We start from the raw sequence: 16,265 nt of genomic DNA, 5'->3' as shown, positions 1-16,265 counted from the left end.
TGCCTTTGCTGTGTCCCAGAGTAGGTGGTAATTTGTGTGTTCATCTTTGCTGAATATCATTAATATTTGAATTTCTTTGTAATGTCTTTCATGACCCACTGGTCATTCCACAGTGTGTTTATCAGCCTCCATGTGTTACAGGACTTTCTTCGGTGACTTTTGGTGGTGAGTTCTAATTTTATTCCCTTGTTGTGTGAGAGAATGCAAGGTATAACTTCTATGTTTCTGAATTTGGAAAAGTTTGTTTTGTGACCTAAAGTATGGTCTATGTAGGGAAATGTGCCATGAGCTGCTGAGAAAAACGTGCATTCTGATGCTGCTGGTGAAATATTCCGTAGATGTCTGTTAAATTTAGTTGATCTATGCAGGTGTTTAGATATGCAGTTTCTGTGTTGAGTTTTTGCCGAGTTGATCTATCTAGTGGGGAAAGTGGTGTGTTAAAGTCCCAAACAATTAATGTCTTTGAATCTATGTCAGATTTGAGGGAAAGTAGTGTTTCTTGAAGAAATTTGGGTGTTTGGTTGTTTGGCGAATAGATATTTCAAATTGTAATATTCTCCTGAAGGAGAGATCCCTTAATTAGTATGTAGCAACCTTCCTTATCTCTTCTCACTATTTTTAATTTGAAGTCTATTTTATTTGTTATTAGGATTGCAACTTCCACCTGTTTATGTGGGCCATTTGCTTGGTAGATTTTGTTCCAGCCTTTCACTTTGAAAATGTGTTTGTTTTTATGGGCAATATGAGACTCCTGAAGGCAGCAGATAGAAGGATCTTGCTTCTTAATCCAACTTGACAGTCTATGTCGCTTAATTGGAGAGTCAATCCCTTAAAGTTGAGAGTTAGAATTGAGAGCTGTTTGGGAGTTCCTGCCATTTTATGCCCCTTCTTGGGGGCTGCAGCAACTGGGTTCTTCCTATGGTTCTTGGATTCTAGTTTGAGTGCGGTTTCTTTGCCTTTATTGTGGTCTTGTTGATTTTCTATGTGTAATACCTCGTTAAGTGTCATTTATAAGTCTGGTTTGGTGTATATATATTGTTTCAGTTGTTCTTTGGTATGGAAGGTTTTTATTTGGCCTTCGGTTATGAAGGAGAGTATAGCTGGGTACAGTATAATTGGATGATAATTGTTTGTCTTTAGGGCATGGCAGCTCTTCTTGCTGTAATTTTCTCCACTGAGATATCTGAGGTTATTCTAATTGGTTTCCTTTTGTAAGTGGTTGATCTTTACTCCTTGACTGCTTTAAGGATTTTTTCCTTGGAATTGATGCTGTGGGGATTATAATGTCAAGGTGGGATATCCTGTCATGGTCTGGTCTATTTGGGGTTCTAAAAGCTTCTTGAATCTGAATAGGTCTATCTCTTTGCATTTTTGAGAATTCTCTGCTTGGAAAATGTTAACCAAATTTCCTAGACCATTAACTTCTGACTCTAGGTGCTCCTCTACACCTATTATCCTCAGATTAGACCTTCTGAGGGTGTTTTCCAAATGTTGAATAGCTCTAGCATATTTCTTGGATTTGTCTTGGATAGTTGTATGTTCTTTCTGTATAATAACCTCGCTGTCTTCAATCCCTCATATTCGATCTTCTACATGGTCTTCCATGCTCTCAAGACTTTCCACTTTGTTTTTTTTTTCCATCTATTTGGTCAGCTTTGATGACTTCAAATTCTTTGTTGGAGCTTTGTTTTAGATCTTATATGAACTTCATTACTTCCTTAATTTGGTGTTGTGTTTATTCTCAAATCACTTAGTTGATCGGTTATGGTTTCCTTGGACTCCCATTCCTTCTGTTAGGCTCCATTCAACATTCCCTTTCCGGTCTCCCTGACTTCTTTCAGCTGTCTTTTATTGGATTCCATGAATCGATTTTTGTGCTAGACACTATTTTAAGGCAAGCATAAACCAAAGTCCTGTAGTTGCACAGTCAAAAGTCTGGGCATTTTGTCAGTATCAATTTCTGGGCCTTTGTCAGTATCAAAGATGGAGCTCTCTGGTGGTGGGAGAGGGGCCACCTTCCCTCCTCTGCTTTCTGAGAAGGAGTGAGGATGTCAGGGTTCTATTCACGCCAGAAGCTTGGTGACTGGGCCCACTATGGTCTGTGATATGCAGCATGAATATATCTGTTCCTTGTCAGTTCTTCCTGGTGTTGAGTAGAATACGCACACTGTGTCTGGCATCTTTTTGACTGGACTCTCTCTGTAGGCATGGTGACTCTGGCCGCTGATTCTCAGATCTGTTTCCTTGCCTGGATATTCCATCTCTGGCCAAACACTCTGTACTGTGATGGCACACGGGGTGTGATTCTCTATCCTAGGACTGTTGACTGGAACACTAAAACTGTTGTCTATATGAAAGCTTGTTTAGCCTAGACCTTCTGCCATCTCCATCTGAATTCTAGATTATGACTTTTTATACTCTAACTTGGGACAATGATCTGCTGTCAGTTACTTTCCTCTCTTCTCCTTCTTTTGCCCTTCCACTTACATAATTTTTATTTAAAGAAACATATTTGAGCTTGTATTTCTAAATTCTTTAAAATTATCTGAATTTCTTCATACTTCTTGCAGACTCCTATATCTTTCTCAAGGGAATATTTTGTCACTACCATTTTTATCCTATATGATATTAGATATCTTCCTGCCTAATTCAGTGCAAGATATAAATTACACTCATTTAGATATTGCAACACTTGTACCACCATAAAATCCTTTCTTACGAAGAAATAATGATTTTAGTATTTCTGGGGAGGTGTCATCTGTCATTTTTGAATGACCCTAAATGATACTTACATGCAAACATTTTCAAACCAATATGCCATTCAGTACAGTAGATGAACGAATCAACAAAATGTGATATATATATGTATATATATATATGTATATATATATGTATATATATATATGTATATATACATATATGTATATATATCACATTTTGTTTATATATATATATATATATATATATATATATATATATATATATATATATGGTTGAATTCTATGCTTCCAATTCAAAAGGAAATGGAAAGATTTTTTAAAATCCTGCTAAATAAAATAAGCCAGACCCAAAGACACAGATTCCATAGTTTCCCTCATTTGTAATAATAGGATATGTATAGAATAACACTAGCAGATGAGCAGAATGGCTCAAAAGCTTTGCATATAGGACCATACAAGATCATGTTGAGCAAAATAAACATCTAGATATGGAAATAGAGGTTTTTCTTTGTGGGTGTTTTTTTTTTAATGTACTATGTGATTTCTTTTTTCTTTTGTGTTTTCCCCTATAGTTTATCCCCTGCTGTATTTGATTTCAGTACTGTGTGTATTGCACATGCATTTATCTTAATTTGAGAAGGCAAGATGAACAACAAATTGGGGAGACAAAGTTCAAAGGGCAAACCAATGCAATAGCAATACTCACAAGACAACATGTTGGAAATTTACATTACAACTTGTGAGGGGTTTGGGGGGAAAAGAAAAGTGTGAGAAAAATGAGGTAGTGGGTAAAATTTCGACATGTTATGTATTCACTACCTTACAATTAATGCAACCCCTGTATATATCACCTTAAAAATAAAATTAAACAAAAATAAGTTAAATAAAGTATAATTTCACTGTATTGCTATAGTAAATATTATTCTATGTGCATTACCTTTTAAAAAATGAACACTATTTGGCATCTAATTTGAATTAATTACACCTTTCTTTATCAGAGGTTCATCAACTTGAATGTAATCTAAATATACAATATTTTCACAATATATCTGTCATAATTTTCAAAAAAAATTATAAGTTAATATTGTCCCATAGTAAAACAGAAAACAGTTTAATTCTCTGGAAACTCCTAACTTTTAAAACTGAATAATTGTTAAAAGGACAGAATATATGTGTTCTTCAAAGTTCTTACAAATACTAACTACTCATTTTCAAATTCTGAACATTCCATATCAGAGATATTCAAAACAGTACCTGTTTGTATGATATTTAATTCTGCAATAACTGCAGTTTCTAATGGGGTGCTACATAGTGAGAAATCAACAGAAAAAAAATAGCCACATTCTGGTGGAGGATATAACTACGAAGTATGTGTAATAATTAATTCCTCAAGAGTAAACATTTGTTCATCAGAGTAAGCTATTATTTCTGTGATCATCAATCCCAAGCTTTTATGCCATAAAGTCTTCGTAGCCCAACAGTTTCCAATTTGTATGGTGCACCTTAAAATTCCCTTAATTCACATCATGAATAGCTTATCACTATTGTGAAAAGATACTACACTTGTGCTAATATGATGCCTTTCCTATTGTGGAAAGTACACTACACTAAACTTTGCTGCAACATTTTTCTGAGTTCTAGAAATCAGAGCACTTGCAAATATTACTTATATTTTTATCTATCATAGATATTCAGGAGGCTAAGACCAGAAGATTGTGGTTCAAAGCCCACCCAGTCAGGAAGATTCCTTAGATTCTTATCTCCAATAAACTTCTCAGGAAAAGCCAGATTCAAGTGGCACTGAGGTTGAAGTTGTAGTGCATGAGCCTTCAGCAAAAACTGGCTCAAAGAGAGTGGCCAGGCCCAGAGTTCAAACCTGAGGACAAACCAAAAAATAGAACCAACTCCAACCTCGCATTTTTCTCATTGTATACAGAGGCATGTAATTAAGGAAATTTCTTCCTGTATTACAAATAGATAGAAGAACCAAGACCTCACACAATTATTGTCTTCATACCATGTTACACCAAAGCCTCAAAAAATTGCTTGTTCTAAATTAATAAATTAATATCATCCATTTGTTGGCAACTCTGTGCAGATTATTCACACTATCTCATTTTATACATGAACTGTTGGAATTATCAATTAACTAAGTTCTAATTATACCTCGCTTGAAAGAATATTTTAAGCAAATAAAATGCCTGATTCATGTGTGAATTTGTCAATTAAAACCTCTACTTAAAAAGAATTTTGTAGTATCCTATAGAATATGAAATTAGAAACAAAACCAAAATATTTATTTTAAATATAAATTCTAATTTAGCAAGGTCTACAAAGTCCTACATTAGATGAACTTTGTATTTTTCCAGGCTTAAACTTTTGTAATCCTTCATTATTTCTTTTAAATCCAACAGAATGATGCTTATTTTTTCAAATTTTTGATTGGGAATCATGAGCCATTTTGCATCTAGGAATGTTGTGTAATGCAGAGAGCATTTAAAACACAACTGAGGATTATATATGAGTTGCATTTCAATAGGAAACTTGCCTTCTCAAAACATAGTGACAAAATTAGCCCAAACTTCCAACTGTGTATTCCTTTCTTGTTTTTTGGTGTGTTTCATTGAGACAAAATTATGCTACCTGGTCCAGGGAAGGTATCACTATGTAATCCCACTCTCTAATCTCCTGTCTTAGCTTGAGTGCTAGAATTCCAGGCTTGTATCAAATTGCCCTTCCATAGTTTGGTGGTTTATTTAATCTAGATACAGACTAGAAATTCTGAACTTCTCCTATGATCTTATTCATTAGACTGACTGTTCAAGTTGTTTATGTACTACTTTCAAAGATGTTCTATCATTTCACACAGGATATGAACATTTTCAGATGCACCTGCAGGGGTCTCTGATTCCTTCTTCCAGGGATCCAATCCCTTTAATAATGATTACTTGACTTTCTTTTTATCTCTGGTCCCTAGGTATGTAATATTATCAAACTTTGAATAAATTTCACTTGAGGACTTTCTAATATTAAAAATTATCACTTGATCTAGTCTTACTCAGGATATATTTTCTATTGTTTTCTAACATTTCTCCATATTCTGAGAGTTGTTTTATTTGTGCAGGTGTGTTTGCACATATATGTGCCTCTGTGTGTATGTGTATGTTTGTATGTGTGTATGCAAAAGCCTCAGCAACCTCATTCAGCAATCTTGCTCATGACTAGTATTCCATCACTTGAGTTCACGCCTATAATTCTAGGTATTCAGGAGGCTGACATCTGAGGATTGCAGTTCAAATCCTGTATGAGTAGGAAAGAAATGTTCTGAGGCACTTATCTCCAATTAACCACCAGAAAACTGGAAGTGGCGCTGTGGCTCAAGAGGTAGAACACTAGTCTTGAGGTGAAGAGTGGAGAGATATTTCCCAGGCTGAGTTCAAACCCTGCCTCAACCATCAAAAAGAAAGAAAGAAAGAAAGAAAGAATAAAGATAAAAGAAAGAAAAAGAAATGAGATCTTGGCCACCAGTTCATTGCCAGTATAATTCCTGCTTTCTCACCATGGACTTTTTTTCCAGTTAAGTCCATGCTCTTATATCTAACTTGCTTTGGAACCAGAATTATTCTTCAATTGTACATTTTACAAATTTGCGTGATTAGCAACCATGATTTAGAGATAGAAGTTGAAAGAAAGTGGCCTCATCGTTCATGTTCCTCTTAGTATTAATTATTTCTCTATGTCACTCCCATAGATGTACATAATGGCCTTGGCTTTATTGGTTCAATGTTGTCTTATTTGCAGAGTCTTCTATAGTATATTGAACCATTATACTTAAACACAGAACTTTTCTTTCTCTTATTATTCCTATTGTTTCTTCTACTGTTAACTTGTGTACACTTGGGAAATAATTCACAACACACACACAAATAAACTTTTCTGAGAATCTTCTCCAAGTTAAGTTTAATTTAAGAGCACTTACGGAATTTGAAGTTAATGTACTCATGGATAATGGTTTCTTTTATGTTTTTATAGTAAAAAATAATGTACCGAGGGCTTAGAGTTACATAAGTAAGGTAATGAGTACATTTCTTATTGTTACATCCTCTTTTGTTTTTCCTGTGTTATCCATTCCCTCCCCATCTGCCCAATTCCCCCTCCCCTCCACAAGTTGTAAAATTCGTTTTCTACATAGTGTCTTGTTCATATCATTGTTACAATAGTTCATCCTGAATCTTTGTTTCAGCATTTTGTTGTTTCAATTCCCCTTCCCACACTAGAAAAATGTATATGCAAGATGCAGGGCACCAACATCATATCCAGTGAAAACAGGAGTTATATCATGCGGGAAGAACATGGAGGAAAAACGAAAAAATCACATAGTACATTTTAGATACATTAAAAACAATTTCAATAAAGAATAAAACAAGTTGTGTCCCTATCTTAGGTTTCATTTTTCTTAACATTATCTTATATGGCCATATGTACATGAATAATGTTTTTAAATTTTATATTTTGTATTTACTAAGTTGTCTCTGAAAGGCGTGTTACCTCATGTCCAAAGATGTCTTTGTGCTAGTTCTATGAAGCCTGAAAACATTCATTTTACCTGAAGAGGGTGCCTTTCTTCAATTTTTTTAGCTCCTTATCAAAGATTAGATGGCTATAGGTTTGTAGGTTCATTTCTGGGTTTTCAATTCTATTCCAGTGGTCCTGAGGTCGATCCTTGGAGATTCCTCAAAAGACTCCACATAGAGCTCCCCTAAGACCCAGCAATCCCACTTTGGGGCATTAACCCAAATGTTCACAAACAAGGCCACATTAGAGGTACCAGCACGACTATGTTTATTGCAGCCTTATTTACCATAGCTAAGGTATGGAACCAACCCAGATGCCCCTCAGTAGATGAATGGATCAAGAAAATGTGGTATATATACACAATGGAATCCTATGCCTCCATCAGAAAGAATGACATTGCCACATTTGTTAGGAACTGGAAAGACTTGGAAAAATTATATTAATTGAAGTAAGCCACGCCCAAAGAAACATAGGTCCCATGGTTTTCCTATTTCCAATAACTAGTATATGTCTGAGTCAAACAGAAAAGGTCAGATAAGTTGATGTTAGGGAAATGAACCCTAAGATATGTATTCGAATGTTTTTTGTTCTTTCATGTGACTTTTTCTAACACATTTATAAGATGATTTCCTTGTTGCTTTTTATGTCCCTTCCCCACGGGATAACAATAACCCCTGATTTCACTGTATTTGATGTCGGTATAATTTCTGGAGGGGAACGGAAAAAAAAACAAATCATTTAAATAGGGATACAGGTGGAACCATTGCAGCAATGAGATGAACAACTCGTTATTTCAAAAACGAACTTTACAACTTTGTTGTTGGGGGGAGGAGGATTGGATGGAGGGGGGAGGGGAGGATGGGAAGGGAAAACCAAGGAGTAGGCTACATTGCTTGATAAAAACTATACTCATTCCAGATCTTAGCTATGGTAAATAATGCTGCAATAAACATAGTTGTGTTCGTAGCTTTAGTGTGGTCTTGTTTGTAAACATGGGTAAATGCCCAAAAGTGGCACTCCACATCCCCTCCAGCATCTGTTGTTATTAGAGTTCTTGATTATACCCATTCTAACTGGGGTGAGGTGATATCTCAATATTGTTTTGATTTGCATTTCTTTTATGTCTAGGGATTGGAAGGGGAAACCAAAGAGTAGGCTACAATGCTTGATAAAAACTGTACTCATTATCTTGCACATGTAATTGTAACCACTCTGTTCAGTATTTTCACTGTAAGAAATATATATTCATTGTTAGAAAAAAAAGAATCCAAGCTTGAAGAAACTGTCCCTGTCTTTTTTCGAGTGTGTTCTTTATTCATATAAAAACTTCTTTAAAGTATTTCAAAAGGAAACAATGTGCCATTTGAAGGCCAGCATAGAACAAAAGGAAATAAACATTGTTTTAAAAGTTTTCTTTTGCAAGGAAACAAAGATTTGGAGGTTTTAATTTGTCTTTTGCATGGATATTTCACTATTGAGATGATTCTGTTGTTGCAGGAGTCACTTATTAATTCCTTTAGTCTTGTCCTGAATTCTCCAGCACAATTAGTATTCGAAAAAAGCAGGATCCAGTGAGTATGATCAGCAAAAGGAGCCTGTTCTCAAACCAGTGCTTTATGGATGGTCCCAAAGAAATATGTGCGTTTTTTTCTTGTTCGTTTGTTTAGTTTGTCCTGGTTCTGGAGCTTGAACTCAGAGGCTGGACCATGTCTCTGAACAAATGTCTTCCCTGGCCAACTTCCCCCAAAGCTAGGACTCTACTACTTGAGCCAAACTCCACTTTTGGCGTTTTTGGTGTTTGGTTACAGATAAGAATGTGACAGACTTTCCTGCCTAGGTTGGCTTTGAACTGAGAAAGTAAGAAAGCCAAGTGACATCAACTGTATCAAGATTTCTGTTTTGAACCAAGAAATACTAGACAAAGTTTATTATAAAGCTAATATTTGACAATTTTTAAAAGAAAAGAATATGTCTAACAAAGAATCCATAACTTAAATAACTCCACAAATGTAGGTGCACTGAATCATTTTGGACGCATTTTTTTCATCTGCTTGGGAAGATAACTATTGACTTCATAGATTCCTTTTGGGGAAACTTAGTCATATTTGCCTGTTGTCACTGGCTTTGTACACATGCATGCTGTACATGCTTCTAAGGGCCCTACATAAAGAAGTCTTGAAATTCTCAACAGTATTTAAATAAGATGCTCCAGCCTAAGGTTAAGATTTTAGGTGTGGACATTTATCAACACTCCTGATTCAGACTCTACTTGATATAATTTTTAATCAATATTTTGTTTTTAGTTTTGTTCTTTGTAAATTCACATGCACCTATGAAAAATTTTGTGGATATCCCATTGATATTCTCAAAGTACCTCTTAATCATGACTCACAAAAAGTTGTATTATATTACGACAAGGAAAAATGCTATAAATAAAGAAAACAATAATTAAATATTAATGATTACTAAAATAAAAAACAAAACAATTACCAAGGTTTTCAGTATTTGAAGTGTACATAGTAGAGTTTACTATTTTCTCATATTCCTGTACATTTAAAACTGGATAAAGCTATAAGTAGCATTTAAATTTACTCACTAAGATTACTATTTATAGTTCATCTCATCATTTGTATGTGGATTATATCATTATTTGTTCATCACTAACATATAACGTAAAGGAGCCCTGAAGATTTAACAGAAACTGTGTACTTAAAATCTTAACTTAAAATCTTAACTGCTTCTTTACACAGTCTTTGCAACTTCTCATTAGTAAAGTTTCTATAAAATCTGAAATGTACATACTTACTAGTACATGCTACCAGAAATATTATATACTTTATCAAAAATTTTTATGACCTGCCAAACAGTCTTAATTTTGCCATATATAAGCAAATCCCAAAATTAAACATATTTAAAACATTAAAACTTTTAACAAACCTTAACATTTGCTGCAATGATCATTATGACAAGTGCCTTTTGTAGAATAATTGAATTCTTCCTCCTACAAATCTCATGAACAACAAATATCTGGAATTATTTTGTTTTTGATATGTCAATCTTGACTTTATTCTTAAATGTGTGCTTATGTAAGAAACACATGGTTCTAAAATTTCACAATTCTTTTGAACTTATTTTTGTTGAATTGTCTAGTTTAAGAAAATCAATTACTCTTTATAAAAATGTTTTGTGCTCAATTTGGCTGCACACACACTAAAATTGGAACATACAGAGAAGATTAGCATGGTCCCTGCACAAGGATGATACACAAATTAGTGAATCGTTCCATATTTTTACAACAACAGATGCTGGAAGGGATATGGCCAGAAGGGAGCCTACTGCATTCTTGGTGGGAGTGTAAACTTGTTCATCCACTTTGGAAAGCAGTTTGGAGGTTCCTCAAAAGCCTCCACATAGAGCTCCCTATTATACAGCAATCCCACTTTTGGGCATTCTCCCAAATGATCACAAACCAGTCCATACTAAAACTACCACCACAACAATGTTTATTGTAGCATTATTTTCTATAGCTAAGATATGGAACCAACCCTGATGCTGCTCAGTAGAAGAATGGATCAATAAAATGTTCTCTCTCTCTCTCTCTCTCTCTCTCTCTCTCTCTCTCTCTCTCTCTCTCTCTCTCTCTCTCTCTCTCTCTCTCTCTCTGTGTGTGTGTGTGTGTGTGTGTGTGAATGTACACTTACACAACCACATTGGAAAGCAGTCTGGTGAGTCCTCAGAAAGATAAATATTGACCTTCCTTATGGCCCACTCATACCACTTCTAGGCCTCTATCCTGAACAACAGGTACCAATATTCAAGGACAAATGCACTTCCATGTTTATTGCAGCACTGTTCACAATAGCCAGGATATGAAAACAACCCATATGTCCCACCAGAGATGAATGGATCAAAAAACTGTGGTAACTATACACAACGGAATATTTTCCAGCCATTAGAAAAGACAAATTAATGGCATTAGTAGGGAAATCAATCAAGCTACAGGAAATCATGTTGAGCGAGGTGAGCCAAAATCAAAGAGACAAATGGCACATGGTCTCCGTGATAAGCGGATGTTAAATCCAAAATGTAAGGTGATATGACAAAATTAACAACACTTAAGAAACCAAGAACTTCCACTCATCTGGTCGAATCACTACTAAATAACCCCATTCTGCTGATCATATGTGCACACTGAAGGGAAACCAGGAGGACGACACAGAACTAGAGGGAATCAGGGAAAAACATACAACAGTGGGATCCATCAGCTGCACTGGACATTGACCAAAATGAACTAAGCAACTCAATGTCACTGGAGGGAGGGAGGGAACAAGTGGGAAAGAGGGAACAGCTGACGCTTATGCAATACAAAAGAAATATACATATTTCAAAACAAAAAAGTTTACATATGGAAGAAATAACTCTATTGCAAAGCTCATAGAATTCATAAATGTTGTAGACCATAATAGACAATTTGCTCCATCGAAGTTAGAATGTGTTTGTGACTTAAACTAAGCATCACTATCCCACAATATTGTGAAATTTGGGAAAGTATGTAACCACTTAATCACAATAAAAACATTTGAAAAAATGATGAAGGTGGAAAACTAAGTTGCTCCAAAAAACAAAAAAGGAAAATGTTCTGTGTGTATTTGTGTGTACACACACACGCACACACATATACTATATATATATATATATATATATGAATTCTATGCCTCCATCAGAAAGAATGACAACGCTCAATTTGTTAGGAAATGGAAAGATTTGGAAAAAAATTATATTAACTGATGTAAGCCAAGTCCAAAGAAACATAGGTCCCATTGAATCCCTTATTTGTAATAACTAGTATATGTCTGGGATAAGCAGAAAAGTTGAAAGCTTATGTGTATATGACTAGATAAGTTGATGTTAACCTAAATAACCCCCAAGATAGAGACACAAGTGTTTTTTTTTTTCTTTATTGCTGTTGTTTCTCATGTATTTATAATGTACGATGTGATTGTTTTTCTTTTTTATACGTTCCTCCCCAACAATATAACCCTGTTTTCACTTTATTTGATGTTGGTGCACCTGCATCTTGAATGTACACTTCTCTAATTTGGGAAGGGAAAGGGAAAAAACAACATGCTTAAATAGGAATACAGTTTGACCCATTGTATAACAATAGATGCACAAGACATTATTTTGAAAAAGGAACTTTACAATTTAGGCTAGGGACATTTGGTGGGGCTTTGGGGTATGAGGAGTGTACTTGTGGAGCTGTAAGGGAAGGAATGGTGGGGGAAAAACAAAGGAGGAGGTAACAATGCTTGATAGGAAATGTACTTATTACTTTGCTCATATAACTATAACCCCTCTGTACAGTATTTTTACAACAAAAATGTATAAAAATGTTTTGAGATGGAAGAGTTTATGAAGCCCATTTTACCCTTATAATATCGTTAACAAAGAAATTAATGCAAAACACTGATATGAAGATATTTTGAAAAAGTGAGTGTGTGTGCATTCCTGCGTGTTGGCATGCTCAGAGTTTGAAATCAGGGCTTCAACATCTTGCTACGTCTTTCTCTCTAGATTGGTGAGTTACTATATGAGCTACATCTCCATTCCTGACCCTTTGCTATTTCGTTAAATTTTTGAAAAATAATCTCATGAATTTATTTTGTCCTGTTGACTTCCAAATATTATCCACAGATCTCAGGCTCCTTAATAGGTATCCCGAGTAGTTAAGATTATAGGTGTGACAAACCAGTACCAGGCTTTCAGAATAATTTTAAAAGTAGAAGAAAATTTACTTCACAGAGGCCTGTTTTATCATCTCCTTGTCTTAAAGCATTTTGCAGTGATTATATGTGAAATTTTTCATTCTTGAATTATTAAAATACAGTAAGTGATGATATTTAAAAGATTTAGTACTTTTTAAAAATGATACTGAAACTATGGGACAGAAGAAATTTGCCTCTCTTTGGACCATAATTTATAAGCTCAGCTCTGTGCATGATAACCCAATGTCACCAACACAGTCTGTGTTGAAGACAAAATGTAAAAATGGGCAATAATTGCTATGCTATTATTTCTTGGACAGTATGAATATTGAATTGAGAGTATCAGAGAATGGAGAGAATTTATCTACCTTTTGTGTATTGCTGGAAGACTTTTGGAAAATTTGACTCATTTTCTTCCTCACTGTGTGTCTTGGGCCATGCACTTAGTGCCTTTAATTACAATTTAATTACAATTTCCCAACACTAAAATGGTAATAACATTAGCATTATAGCAAATGTTATCTTAAGAATTAAGGGTCCTTAGAATGATGAACTCTTTTCTCATTCTTGTAGAGGCATTATCAGATGAGAGGAACTGTATTTTTTTTTTGCTTACTTCCATTTATTCATGAATTTGAAATCTGAACTTCTTAAGACTGAAAGAAACCAAAATTAGACACGCAGGCTTTGGAAAGAGCAATCAATGTAAAATAAATAAAATACATATAGATATGTAAAAGATCTGACTAAATTGTTATATAGTCTCAAGCATAAACAGAAAATGATTTAAGCAATATCATGTTATTGAAAATTGAAAAATGTTAGGAGTTGCTTAATTTTTTCCTTTTTACTACCTTGAATTAATTATTTTTGTATAGAGAGATTAAAGATGAGATTAACAATAAACTTGATTAAAAATGGACAAAAGTTCCAATAGACATGTTTTCCATAAACCCCTCTATATCACCAGTGGGTTTACACAGTTGTTTTTAATACAACTTCTGTGCTGGCTTAATGCTGTGAGAAGTCATTAGAGAAATGTAATTCAAAATTACTATGATACTACTTTATACCTATTATAACTCTTATCAAAAAAAATCAAAGGAACAAGGTGTGGTGGTTAAAGGTTTTAATTCCAAGAATTTAGGAGGTTGGATTTCGGTCTTAAGCCAGTCTAGAGTACTGAAGATAGTAAAAACTTGCCCTTTATTACCTTTTGAATAAAATGTAATCATGTTGGTAAGAGTGTGAAGAAAAGGAAATTTTCTACACTCTTGGTCAAAATCCAGGTTAGTATTTTCCTTGTAGAAAGTAGTATGCAGTTTTCTAAAGAAATCATACTTGAAATATCATCTGACCCACCAATCATGTGATTATTTCTCTCTGGGTAATTCATAAATATATCTGTAGTTCATTGTTATTCACATTATTCACAACAACAGCCAAGATGTAAATCGAAGTTCAGTGTTCAACGACACTAATAAAGCAACTGTGGTACATACACAAATATCTTTTTCTGTTTCATCCTTAAAATAACAAGAGACTGCTCCCATTACCCACAACTTACAATGACCTGTAAGATGTATTCAAAATGAAGAAAAATGTTATGTTCTGATCTTTGTAAACACACACACACACACACACACACACACACACACACACACACACACACACACACATACACAAAAACCATCCTCAAACATTGACAGAATATTTTTGTAAAGTAAAGCATTTAGTTCGGGCATTTAGTTCACAATGCATAAGATACTAGATATACATTATGACCAGGTATAGAGTTGTAATGTACAACATGAGGATACAGGGGACAACATTGGCCTTATATAAGAATTAAGCTAAGTAAGTAGGAGTTGTTCTTCCTAGTAGTGGTTACTCTTTTTGTTGTTCTTCCTTCAATAATGGATAAGATGAATGTAATTCTTTAAGTATACCTGCCTATTTGCAGAAATAATAACAAAAAATATAGCAATAATGTTGCATGCTCAACGTAGAACAAAATGTCAAATTAAAATACATGAGATTATCATTCATGTAAACTAATTCTTACAAATGAAACCATGGGACTTATGTGTCTTTAAGTCTGGCTTACTGCACTAATATGATTTTTTTCCAAGATCTTCCATTTCCTTACAAATGAGGTGGTCACATTCTTTGTGATTGAAGCATAGTTTTCCATGTGTGTTTATCTGTGTGTGTGTGTGTGTGTGTGTGTGTGTGTGTGTGGGAGTGTGTGTGTCATTTTTGGTAAATATTACTGTGATGCACAGTAGTAGCTTTACTGTGGCCTTGTTTGTGATCACCTGGTTATATACCCAGAAGTGGGATTACTGGGTAATAGGGGAGCATTATTGTGTACATCAAGGATAATCTTAGTAGATGAGCAGAATAGTTCAATAGCTATGTACATATGATTGTATAAGGTGATTCTAAGTGAAATGAACTCCAAGACATGTTCTTTGTTGTTGTTGTTCTTAATGTACTGTGATTTCTTTTTATGTTTTTGTGTTTTCCCCACCTATGGTTTATCCCCTGTAGTCACTGTATTTGATTTTGATACCCTGGGTATTTTAAATATGTTGATCTGAACTAGGTAAGGAAAAGAAAAAAAAAACAAAATGGTGAGACAAAGGACAAAGGGAGAACCTATGCAACAGTGGTATTCACAAGTCAATATGTTGTAAATAATCTTGGGGTGGGCGTTGGGAGTGAAGAGAGAGAAAAATAGGGGAAAGGTGTCGCTACCGCCTCGACCAGCAAGGAAGACGCGACACCGGACTCTTCTCTCTGCAGTTTATTCAGGACCTTTTTGTAATCTTGTGACCCCAACCCCGGGGAGAATTCCCCACAGCCTTAAGTACCCGCTGGGTAGCCAACCCTGATACGCCACGTGGGAACCACTAATAGGTTCAGGTGCGCGGAAGCAAGCCAGATTCTTTGCCTTAGCCATATCAGGAGTTGTTTATCACAGAGAGCACTCGCCATCGGGAAGGCGGAGGGCGGAAACCGGCACCATCTTCCAGGTGCGGCCTCTCGCAGCTCTCTACAGTTCCCCCTTTTTTGTTTAAAGAACACAGATGAGAACAGAGGTCTGATCCCTGTTGTGCAATTGCAAGGACTGCATACAAGCCTTCTCCCAGAGGGCGCCTTCTCTAGGGATGACTCAGCCTGTCCATTGATTCGTTTTTCA

General features: G+C 35.1%; 1 non-coding gene across 1 annotated transcript; it reads left to right on the top strand.

Annotated features, from left to right (window-relative positions):
- The first annotated feature begins 10,481 nt into the window (after positions 1 to 10,481).
- Positions 10,482 to 10,587, top strand: LOC138803210 (U6 spliceosomal RNA). The gene has a single exon (XR_011364904.1). It is a non-coding gene; the product is annotated as a U6 spliceosomal RNA (small nuclear RNA).
- The last annotated feature ends 5,678 nt before the right edge of the window (positions 10,588 to 16,265 follow it).

The sequence above is a fragment of the Dipodomys merriami genome, unplaced genomic scaffold, assembly GCF_024711535.1.
Source record: "Dipodomys merriami isolate MVZ:Mamm:240054 unplaced genomic scaffold, mDipMer1.0.p SCAF_338, whole genome shotgun sequence".
Lineage (NCBI taxonomy): Eukaryota > Metazoa > Chordata > Mammalia > Rodentia > Heteromyidae > Dipodomys > Dipodomys merriami.
The sequence above is the reverse complement of the archived record's forward strand: the minus strand, read 5'-3'. Positions and strand labels throughout refer to the sequence as shown.